The sequence below is a fragment of the Callospermophilus lateralis genome, chromosome 6, assembly GCF_048772815.1.
Source record: "Callospermophilus lateralis isolate mCalLat2 chromosome 6, mCalLat2.hap1, whole genome shotgun sequence".
Taxonomy (NCBI): domain Eukaryota; kingdom Metazoa; phylum Chordata; class Mammalia; order Rodentia; family Sciuridae; genus Callospermophilus; species Callospermophilus lateralis.
The window spans coordinates 76,472,033-76,482,119 of NC_135310.1; the positions used below are offsets into that span (position 1 = coordinate 76,472,033).

At 38.6% G+C, this 10,087-nt stretch overlaps 1 long non-coding RNA gene and 2 other non-coding genes across 3 annotated transcripts; all 3 read left to right on the forward strand.

Annotated features, from left to right (window-relative positions):
* The first annotated feature begins 6,667 nt into the window (after positions 1-6,667).
* On the forward strand, positions 6,668-8,415 carry LOC143402467 (uncharacterized). Its single transcript, XR_013091716.2, has 5 exons — positions 6,668-6,960; positions 7,186-7,410; positions 7,513-7,587; positions 7,794-7,857; positions 8,061-8,415. It is a non-coding gene; the product is annotated as an uncharacterized LOC143402467 (long non-coding RNA).
* On the forward strand, positions 7,637-7,706 carry LOC143402671 (small nucleolar RNA SNORD50). Its single transcript, XR_013091744.2, has one exon. It is a non-coding gene; the product is annotated as a small nucleolar RNA SNORD50 (small nucleolar RNA).
* On the forward strand, positions 7,902-7,975 carry LOC143402670 (small nucleolar RNA SNORD50). Its single transcript, XR_013091743.1, has one exon. It is a non-coding gene; the product is annotated as a small nucleolar RNA SNORD50 (small nucleolar RNA).
* Positions 8,416-10,087: the final 1,672 nt, after the last annotated feature.

Genomic DNA, 10,087 nt, shown 5'->3' on the forward strand with positions numbered 1-10,087 from the left:
GACACTCTAGCCCTGACCTCTGCTCTGAACTTCAGACTCATACATCTGTTTCCCTAATGTTTCCACATATATGAAATATTTTTCCTAATTGAGTCTTTTAACTTTATTATTTCTTGGAGTATTCACATGATTTTCAGTTGTCTGTCTTGTATCCAACCTAAAGTTTACTGACCAGTTCAGACACTGGGGTTGGGGGGTGTTGAGGGTAGAGTGTTGTTATACAAATTAAGAGAGAGAATTATTGAATTTTGCAAAGTTATTTTCTCTGCTTTGAAATAAAATAATAATACTTACAAACAAGCACAGTGGCTCATGCCTGTAATCCCAGCAACTCCAGAGGCTGAGGCAGGAGGATTATAAGTTTGAGACCAGCCTCGGCAACTTAGTGAGGACCTATCTCAAAAAAATAAAAAAGATCTGGGGATGTAGCTCAGTGGTAAAGGTCCCTGGGTTAAATTCTCAATACAAGAAAAAAGAAGAGAGAGAGAGAGAGAGAGAGAGAGAATAATAATACTTGCAATACTTTAGTTGGTATATGTATTTCTCACGTAATTTAACCAAAAATTGTAACAGTGCTCTTTTTTCTCTGTTATGGGTACTGTGTTCTCAAAAGTTATCTCCTGCAAGATATCAGCATACACTGTACCTCTAATTCTAGGCCATTGCTATTGGCCCTTTTTCTTTTTCTCTCCATGCTCATCTTTCACATGGTTTCAATCATCCTCCATAAATTAGTGTTAGCCAAATAGTAATACTCTAGCCCTGGTTTTTCTCTTCGAGTTCAGTTTCACATTTCTAATGACCCACTGGACAAATATAACCGAATATTCTATCCAAAATTTAACACAACCAAAATTCAATCAATTTATTTTCCTTGCTTCCAAACCAGTAACTCTTGGCTTCCTTCTTCCTGTCAACATAGCTACCGTTCTCTTGGCTGCCCAGGCTCTACTCCACTTCCCCTCTTCATGAACAGTTCATTATCACAACCTATTATTTCTTCCTTTAACACAGCTATATCATACCCTAGTGACATAAACGAGTTTGGGGTCAGAAAGACTTCAGAATATTAGTTCACTAGGATCTCTGTGCCTCACTTTTCCGATTTCTAATATAAGGTGCAATATTTTGGATCTTAAATGTTTCCCAGAGACCCATGTATTAAAGGGTTGGCCCTCAGATTGGCAGTATTGACAGATAGTGGCAACTTTAGGAGGTATAGCCTAATGGGAGGCATTTACATCAGTGGAGGTGTATCCCTGAAGGGGATGTGGAACCCTGATCCCTTCCTCTTTCTCTTTTGTTTCCTGGCCATGAGATGAGCGGTTTGATTCTGCCGCACACTTCCTCCATGATGTGTTGCTTTGCCACAGGCCCAAAGCAACAAGGCCAACCAATAACAGATAGAAACCTCAAAAACTGTGAACCAAAATAAATCTTTTATCTTTGTAAATTGATTATCTAAAGTATTTTGTCACAGAATATATAGCAATGAATCTCACTATTATAATAATTAGAATGCACAAATTTACAAAAAGAAAAGAAAAACCCAGGCAGGGTGGCAACATGCCTATAATCCCAGCAACTCGGGAGCCTCAGGCAGGGGATCTCAAGTTTGAGGTCAGCCTCAGCAACTTAGCAAGGCCCTAAGCAACTTAATGAGACTCTGTCTCAAAATAAAAAAATAGAAATAAAAAAGTGGGGGTAAGAATGTAGCTCAGTTGGCAAAGTGTCCCTGGGTTTAATCCCTAGTCCAAAAAATAATAATAATAAAATAAAAAACAAAAAGGGCTTGGGATATATCTCAGTGGTAAAGTCCCCTTGGATTCAATTTCCACTAATGATGATGATGAAGATGATAATGATGATGATGATGATGATGATGATGATTTGTTATGGTGACAGAAAGCTATCTAACACACAAGTTTAAAAATACATACCAAAAATTTTCTGAAAATTACATGACTTAATAATACATGTAAGAATCTGACATCATGTAACAAGTTCTTACCATATGTTTTCTTCCCCTGCCTTCCATTTCCAAGTGGTGTCCTTCACAATATCTCATCTAAGTAATTGCATTGATTTCTAAACTCTGTCAAAAGTTGAGCAAACACTTCTTAATGAACTATAAACTCCTTTGGGAACATCAAGGAGTCTTCTGAATTCCTATTAGGTTTGTCTGATGCACAAAGCATGTACCAAGAACTCAATGAACATTTCTTCAAAAAAGTGATAAAAATGATGATCTTGTCTGGAAGTTTGTTAAAGGAAATTAGATTTCATTTTCAGTATCATGAATTCTTCAAAAACCCTTGATTGCAGTACTTATGTGGTCTTTATTAAATCATTTAAAATATTTGGTAGCAGTTTGATTGAATATTTTAAGTATGGGGGCCGTGACTGATGGCTACATCTGTGGGTTCATCTTTTGGTTTCTTGATGCAATAAACATCTTGAAAGGGTTTTGTATTGACTTCACAGGCATTGCCCATGTTCACCGGAGGGCATTTTCAATAATCAAGCTCTGAATTAATTTCATTTTGCATTGCCTGTTAAAGTTATTAGTTTGTGAGTCAAAAATAATAAAGAAGGGTTTTGTTTTGTTTTGTTTTTTTCCCAAGACTAGGAAGTGTTGTGTATGCAGTATCTCACACCAAGCAGTGGTTCTCAAACTTCTGTATGTGTTTGAGTCATTCTATACCTGTGCTAATATAGTAGCCATTGTAATTTAAGTATTTACATATTTAAAATACAGATAGTTCAAATTGAAATATTATAAGTGTAAAATACACATCAGATTTCAAAGACTGAACAAAATAAAAGTCTCAATGACTTTTATATTGCTATGTTGAAATGAAAATATTTTGGCTATATTGGGTTGAATGAAATATATTTTAGGCTGGGGTTGTGGCTCAGTGGTGGAGCACTTGCCTAGCACATGTGACGCACTACATAATTGATAAATAAATAAATGCTAATAAAAAGAAGTATATTAGTAGAGGTACTTTCATCTGATTCTTTTACTTTAAAAATATGGCTGCTAGTACATTTAAAAATACATATGTAACTTGCATTTGTGATTCACGTTATATTTCTATTGGACAACTTTAGCCCTGATGCTTGTTTAAAATGTTGATACATGGGTGGAGATGGTGTCATACACCTGTAATCCCAGCTGATCAGGAGACTGAGGCAGGAGGATCACAAGTTCAAGTACAGCTTCCACAATTCAGTGAAACTGTCTCAAAATAAAAAATTAAAAGGGCTGGAACTGTAGCTCAATGGTAAAACACCCTTGGGTCCAATCCCCATTACTGAAAAGTTAAATATTGATTCTTGTGTCCCAGAAAGATTCTGCTTTGGTTGGAACCCCAAAATCTCATAATCTTTTAAGTTTATGGGGTTTAAACTGGTAAATTAGGGTAGGGAATCATTGTTTTATACACTTTTTAACCTAAAAAATTTATTTATGTATTTTCATTTGTACCTCAACTTGGTGCATTTGCATTTTTTAAATTTCATTTATTCAAATTTGTTATATATGGCAGCAGATGCAATTCATTTCATATTATACAAATAGAGCACAATTTTTCATGTCTCTGATTGTACACAAAGTACAATTACACCATTGGTGTTTTCATACATGTACTTAGGGTAATGATGTCTGTCTTATTCCACTGTCTTTCCTACTGGCATTCTCCCTCGCTTCCCCTCTCTTGCCTTTGCCCTATTTAAAGTTTGTCTATTCCTCCCATTCCCATTATGAATCAGCATCCTTATATCAGAGAGAACATTCAGCATTCAGGCATTCAGTTCTGGGAGATTGGCTTATTTCACTTAACATTATATTCTCCAACTTTATGCATTTACCTGCAAACGCCATGATTTTATTCTCTTTTAATGCTGAGTAATAGTTCATTGTGTATATATGCCACATTTCCTTTACTCATTAATCTACTGAAGGGTATCTAGGTTGGTTCCACAATTTAGGTATTGTGAATTTAGCTGCTATAAACATTGATATGGATGTGACCCTGTAATATACTGTTTTGAAGTCCTTTGGGTATAGACGGAGGGGGATAGCTGGGTTAAATGGTGATTCCTTTCCCAGTTTTCCAAGGAATCTCTTATACTGCTTTCCATATTGGCTGCACCAATTTGCAGCCCCACCAGCAATGTATGAATGTGCCTTTTTCCCCACATCCTCACCAACACTTATTAGGTGCAAATCTCCATCATGCCAGATTAGGCCCAACTTCCTTAATAAGACTCCTATAGTGCAAGAATTGAAATCAAGAATCAATAAATGGGATGGATACAAACTAAAAAGCTTCTCAACAAAAGAAACAATCAGTGAAGTGAATAGAGAGCCTACAGAATGAGAGCAAATTTTTACCACACCTATATCAGGTAGAGCACTAATCTCTAAGCTATATAAAGAACTCAAAAATCTTACACACACACACACAAAAATCAATAAATGTTTTATTCAATTTGACCAGATGTTGGTGATAGGCTTCAACACAGCCAAGATTGAAAGATAACAAATCCAATATTGATTCTCAATATCAATTCTGTTATAATTGCCATCCATTATAGTTATGCTGGTGTTTTTAATTCACAAAACACTTTATAATCACAACATATAGACTTTTTATATAACTAAAGGTAAGGCAATTAAGCAAGTATCTATCACCAATTTAAGTATGCTTAACCTTTGATCCTTACAAAATAATCTTGCAGGTATGTTGTCACAAGTTCTATATATTTGTAATTCACCTATGTGCTGTTTGGAATTTTCAAAGATTGAAATTGATGAAATAATTTATGCTATATCCAACTACATATTATGTAGGCTAGAAAGAAAAATAAGGTATTCTATACGTACTGATAGGGAAAGATATATGTGATGTTTACAAGAAAAAGCAAGTTGCAGAAGAGTATATAGATAGATCCCCCTTGTATGTGAAAAAATATGTACATATAGTTAGTTATACATTGTGGTTACAACTGGTATATAGAACTGGGAAAAATATTCCCATGGATGTGGAAAGGAGATCTTACTTTGCTTTTATATCTTTCTGTGCTGTTTTAGTTAAAAAAAAAAACTATGAACAATATGCAAACTTACATTGTACATTACAAATAATATAAAAACACAATATAAAGCCCAGCTAAGTAAATACTTCATCATTTAGGTTCCAGTTAGGGAAATTTGCTTTTTACTATTACCTTTTAATCTGAAGTTTGCCTTTCATTCTAGCTTTCTGAATAACCATAAAATATATTAATTTAGTCATTAACCAGTAATCACCGAAAACCTATTTCACACTAGTCACTGTTCTAAACCAGAAAACTGAACTGCAGTGCACAAACCAGATGTGCTCCTCACACCACTCTAAAAGAGGAAACCGACCATAAACAAACGCACACCTTAAGAGTTTTAATCAGTAAGAAGTGCTATGAAATAAAGACCTGAATATCTTCCTAGGGTTTGGGGGGTTTTGTTTGTTTTTGTTTTGTTTTGCCGTTTTGTTTTTGGAGCTGGGAATCCAATCCAGGGCCTCATGGCCATGCTCCCAAGCTGGTCTGGAACTCCTAGTCAAAAGGAATCATCCTTCCTCGAATGTTCAAATGTTGTACATGCACACACACATATTCACTCATACATGCTAATTATAGGAAGCATTGCTTTAGAACTTTTGTCGTTTGGGTTAAGTATTCAGGATACTTCTCAAATTAACTTTGCTCCTCAACTCCCTATGACTAATTTGGTATAAAAAACTGAAAAATAGCAAAGCAATTTAGTTGTGTGACCTTGGACAAATTACTTAGCTGCTTTCGGTCTCAGTTTCCTCTATAAAATGGAGAGTTTAAGCTGAAGTTTGCTGTCTCAGCAAGCCTTCTATGGACTGGTTACAGTATAACAGCAGCACAGACAAACTGGAGTGGGATGCGTATAGATAAGGGTGGGCGCTCGCGCCAGCGTTGCGACTCAGCTGTGTCGCGTGCCGCGCGACTGGGCGGCCCTCAGGAGAGGCGCGGCTTTCTCGCTGTGGATGGGAGGACAAACGCGGCGCCTTCAGTGTTTTCACCGAGCAATTCTGCTAGCCAATTCCCCTTTCAGAGAGTGTGGTAGCCAGTGCTCGCCAGCTCCTTCAGCGACCGCCGCTGGGTGCCAACTTTCGCACGGCGCCCCCTAGCCAGCTCAGATTCTCCAGTTGGTGCTAAAGTGAGGCTGATCTACGCTGTAAAACTGAAGTTCACTCCCGGACCCAGTCTGTCCAGGTCGAACTTGGCGCGAGGCAGGCGATGGCCTCGCCTCCAACTGCGGATCATAGTTTGAATTCTGGCGCCACTCCCGCGCCACGTAGGGCCGAGTCGCCCGCCAGACTCGGAAGCTACGGACCACTGCGCGCCTACGGGTGCGCGCCAGGAGATGAACGGGCACGCGGCAGTGGGCGGTGCGCGCACCACGCCCAGGAACGGCCCCCTAAAAAAAAGAGCCGCCGCGCGCGCTCCCGCTCGTTCGCCTCCGGAAGAGGCCACGCCCCCATCATCTCCCACATCCAATAGGTGCGGGAGGGAGGGGCGGCCTCGGTCTGATTCAGGAGAGATTATATAAGGAGCTGCGCTGGACCTGCTGCTTTCTTTTTCGGGGAGACAGCGGACGAGTTGTTTGGTATGTGTGAGAATGGGTGTCGCACGCCATTACCAAGGCTCAGTGTGTCGTTGGGACTGGCGTACTTTGAAGCGATCTCGGAGATCCTAGAGTGCTAGTTGTTGGAAGTTTGCACTTGGGGGACCCGCCGCCCGGTCGCCACGTGCCTTGAATGGAGTCTGGCAGACAGCATGCTGAAGGGCCTATGGCGCCACGAGCGGAGGTTTCCTGGCTTAGGCCCAGGGCAGGCCTGAGCCTGAGCGTCGGCGGGAAAGTCACCTGAGGATTTACAACAGGTACAAAAGTATATTTATGGATACTGTGTACATGTGTAAGGGATGATTAGGTTAATTTAAGAACAAGGGGTGAGGACTGGGAATATACCTTACTTGGTACAGTGTTTCCCTCGCTTGCGCAAGAAAGGCCCTAGCTAGGTTCAATTCCCAGCACCACAAAAAAAAAGAAAAGAAAAGAATCAAGGGGCACTTATTAACATGGCGAATGCCTTTTACTTTCCCCAGATTATTTCAACATGAACAGCCCCAACTCTGTATGGACCCTGGTGCTGCTTGAAACCCAGGCGGCGCTTTATGCAGTACGATTTAACGAGTGGGAGAGAATTACTGCAGGAAAAAAAATTTAAACGTGACATTCTGAGAATGCTTGATTGCAAGCATCGATCCCCCGCAGTAATGATGGCGCTAGCTTTCAGTGGTCTATCGGAGCGGCTACATGGACATAAACAGGTAAGGGTTCCTGAGCTTATTTTTTAAACCGAAGCTGATGTTTTTTATTTAATGTAATAGAAAATGGGTGTGTAACAATTTAAAATTTTTTTTGTTTGTTAGATGCATAAGAAAATCCCAAAACATGTCATGGGATGTTTAGCAGAGAATTGCTTAAAACCTGACAGTCAACACTTGGTATGTATTCGGCCTAGTATTGTATAGATAATGTATGTATGATTGGTCAAATCAGTGATGAAACCTATCCCGAAGCTGATTACCTGAAGAAAATCATGTACGGATTCGGCTTCTGAGATGAAGACCGATAGCTGTAGATGAAATGTGTTAATTTTTTGTTCCATTCATTCACCTTAAATCAGATGTGTTTGTTTTTATGCCAACAGTGATTGTGACTGTATGCCCACTCAGGCCAGTTTGCTGTGAAGTTCATAGGATAGAACAATTTCTGTAAGTGCAGATTTTTTTCTTTAATAATATTTTGTCCTTGGTCTTATCTATGATGATCCTATCCCGAAACTGAACTCCTGTTGAAAAAAACTTAATTTACGGATCTGGCTTCTGAGATAAACCATTGAGGACAAAGTTTTTTAATACTATTAAACAAGTTTTTAATGTTGATCATCTTGTAATTTTTGTTTTTCCTTTTCTAGGACTAGTACCACAGAGTCTCCTTTTTCTACTATGAAAACCTGGTGATAAGAATAATCCAGAAAAAGCAGGCATGAAGAGAAAACATACAGTTTGGGATTCTATTTTTTTTAACCATAGCTAAACCATGAACTAAGGGTTTTTAACAGAAAGGTCTTGACCTTTGCATAATTGACCTTGTCAAATTATTCCTGAGTGTTTTGCCATTAATCACCTCTTTTGAATTTAAGATACATAAAAATAATTAAAGCTGAGTCAAAGTTGACAATGCCTTATAATTTAGTTTCTTGTAGAGATGTCTGGTTATTGATCGCAATAACTGGTTAATATAACAATAAAGGTTTTTTTGTTAACCCATTTGAGTCCAAAGTTTTCAATTCTGAAACTATTCCCATGAAATTATTGACACTGGCATGTTAAAATAGTTGGGAAATCTTAAAACAAAAGTTTATATAGATATTATATTTGGAATTTAGTTCTATAAGTTTTCATCCCTGAGAAATGACCAAATGGCTAGCCCATATCTTAAGGAATGGTACCTGATAATTACTATGTAATGGTTATCAGCCTTTCCCTATCCTGTCTAGCTACCCTATTCTTAGTCACTGCATATGAGATAATAAAATACTAGTCTCAAATTGGCATATTTCACTTAACATACTTAGCTAGTTCCATGTTGTAACAAATGACTGGAATTCATTCTTTTCATAGATGAATAGTGTTCCATTGTGTATATGTGTCACATTTCCTTTATCCAATCACCCATCCATGGACACCTACAACGATTCCATTGTAGGTGTCCATGGATGGTGAACAGCACTGCAATAAACAAGCAAGTACAGACATCTGACATGCTGCTTTTGATTCCTATGTAGATATGCCCACAAGTGGGGATTATTGGATCACATGGTATGATGGAGGTTTTTGAGAAATCTCCATTATACCTTTTTTTCATAATGGATGTACTGATGATGCACATTCCCTCAATTATGTCTGAGAGTTCCTCTTCCCATCCTTGCCAGCATTTGCTATTTTCTGTCTTTTTGCTAATAGCCATTCTAACTTGAGTGAGATGATATTGCATTGTTTTGATCTGCATTTCCCTAGTAATTAGTGATGTTGAGCATTTTCACATACTTGTTGGTATATATACACACATATATACTATACACATACACACTTTTTTTTTTTTTTTTTTTTTGCTGGGCGGGGAGTACTGGGGATTGAAGTCAGGGTACTTGACCTCTGAGCTACATCCCTAGCCCTGCTTTGTATTTTATTTAGAGACAGGGTCTCACTGACTTGCTTAGCACCTCGCTTTTGTTGAAACTGGCTTTGAACTTTCAATCCTCCTGCCTCAGCCTCCCAAGCTGCTGGGATTACAGGCATGTACCACCCCACGGGCTGTCTTGTCTTTTTTTGAGAAATGTCTTCTCAGCTCATTTACCCACTTTAAAAATTGGATTACTTGATTTTTTGCTGTTGAGTTATTGGAGTTCCTTATGTATTCTGGATATTTAACCCTTTGTCAGATGAATAGCTTGCAAATATTTTCTCCTGTTCTGTCGGTTGTCTTTTCACTCTGCCATCTCCATTGCTGGGCTGAAACTTTTTAGTTAGATGTGGTCCCTTTTGTCTATTTGTGCTTTGGGGGTCTTGTGCAGAAAACCTTAGCCCATCCCAATGTCCTGATGTGTTTTCCCCAGTTTCCTTCCAGTAGTTTCATAGTTTCAGGTCTTTGACCCATTTTGCTTGAATTTTGGTAACCGGTGAGAGACAGGAGTCTAGTTTTCTTCCTTCTGCCTGTGGACATCCAGTTTTCCTGGCACCATTAATTGAATGAGACTTTTTCCTTTCTGCAATGTATGATCTTGTTATCTTTGTTGAAAACCAGCTGGCTATAAATGTGTGGGATCATGTCTGGGTTCTCTCTCCTGTCCCATTGGTCTGTGTGTCTTGTTTCCATGCCAGTACCATGCTGTGTAGGTGACGATGGTTTTGTAAAACCTGCCTTCAAGTCAGGTATTAT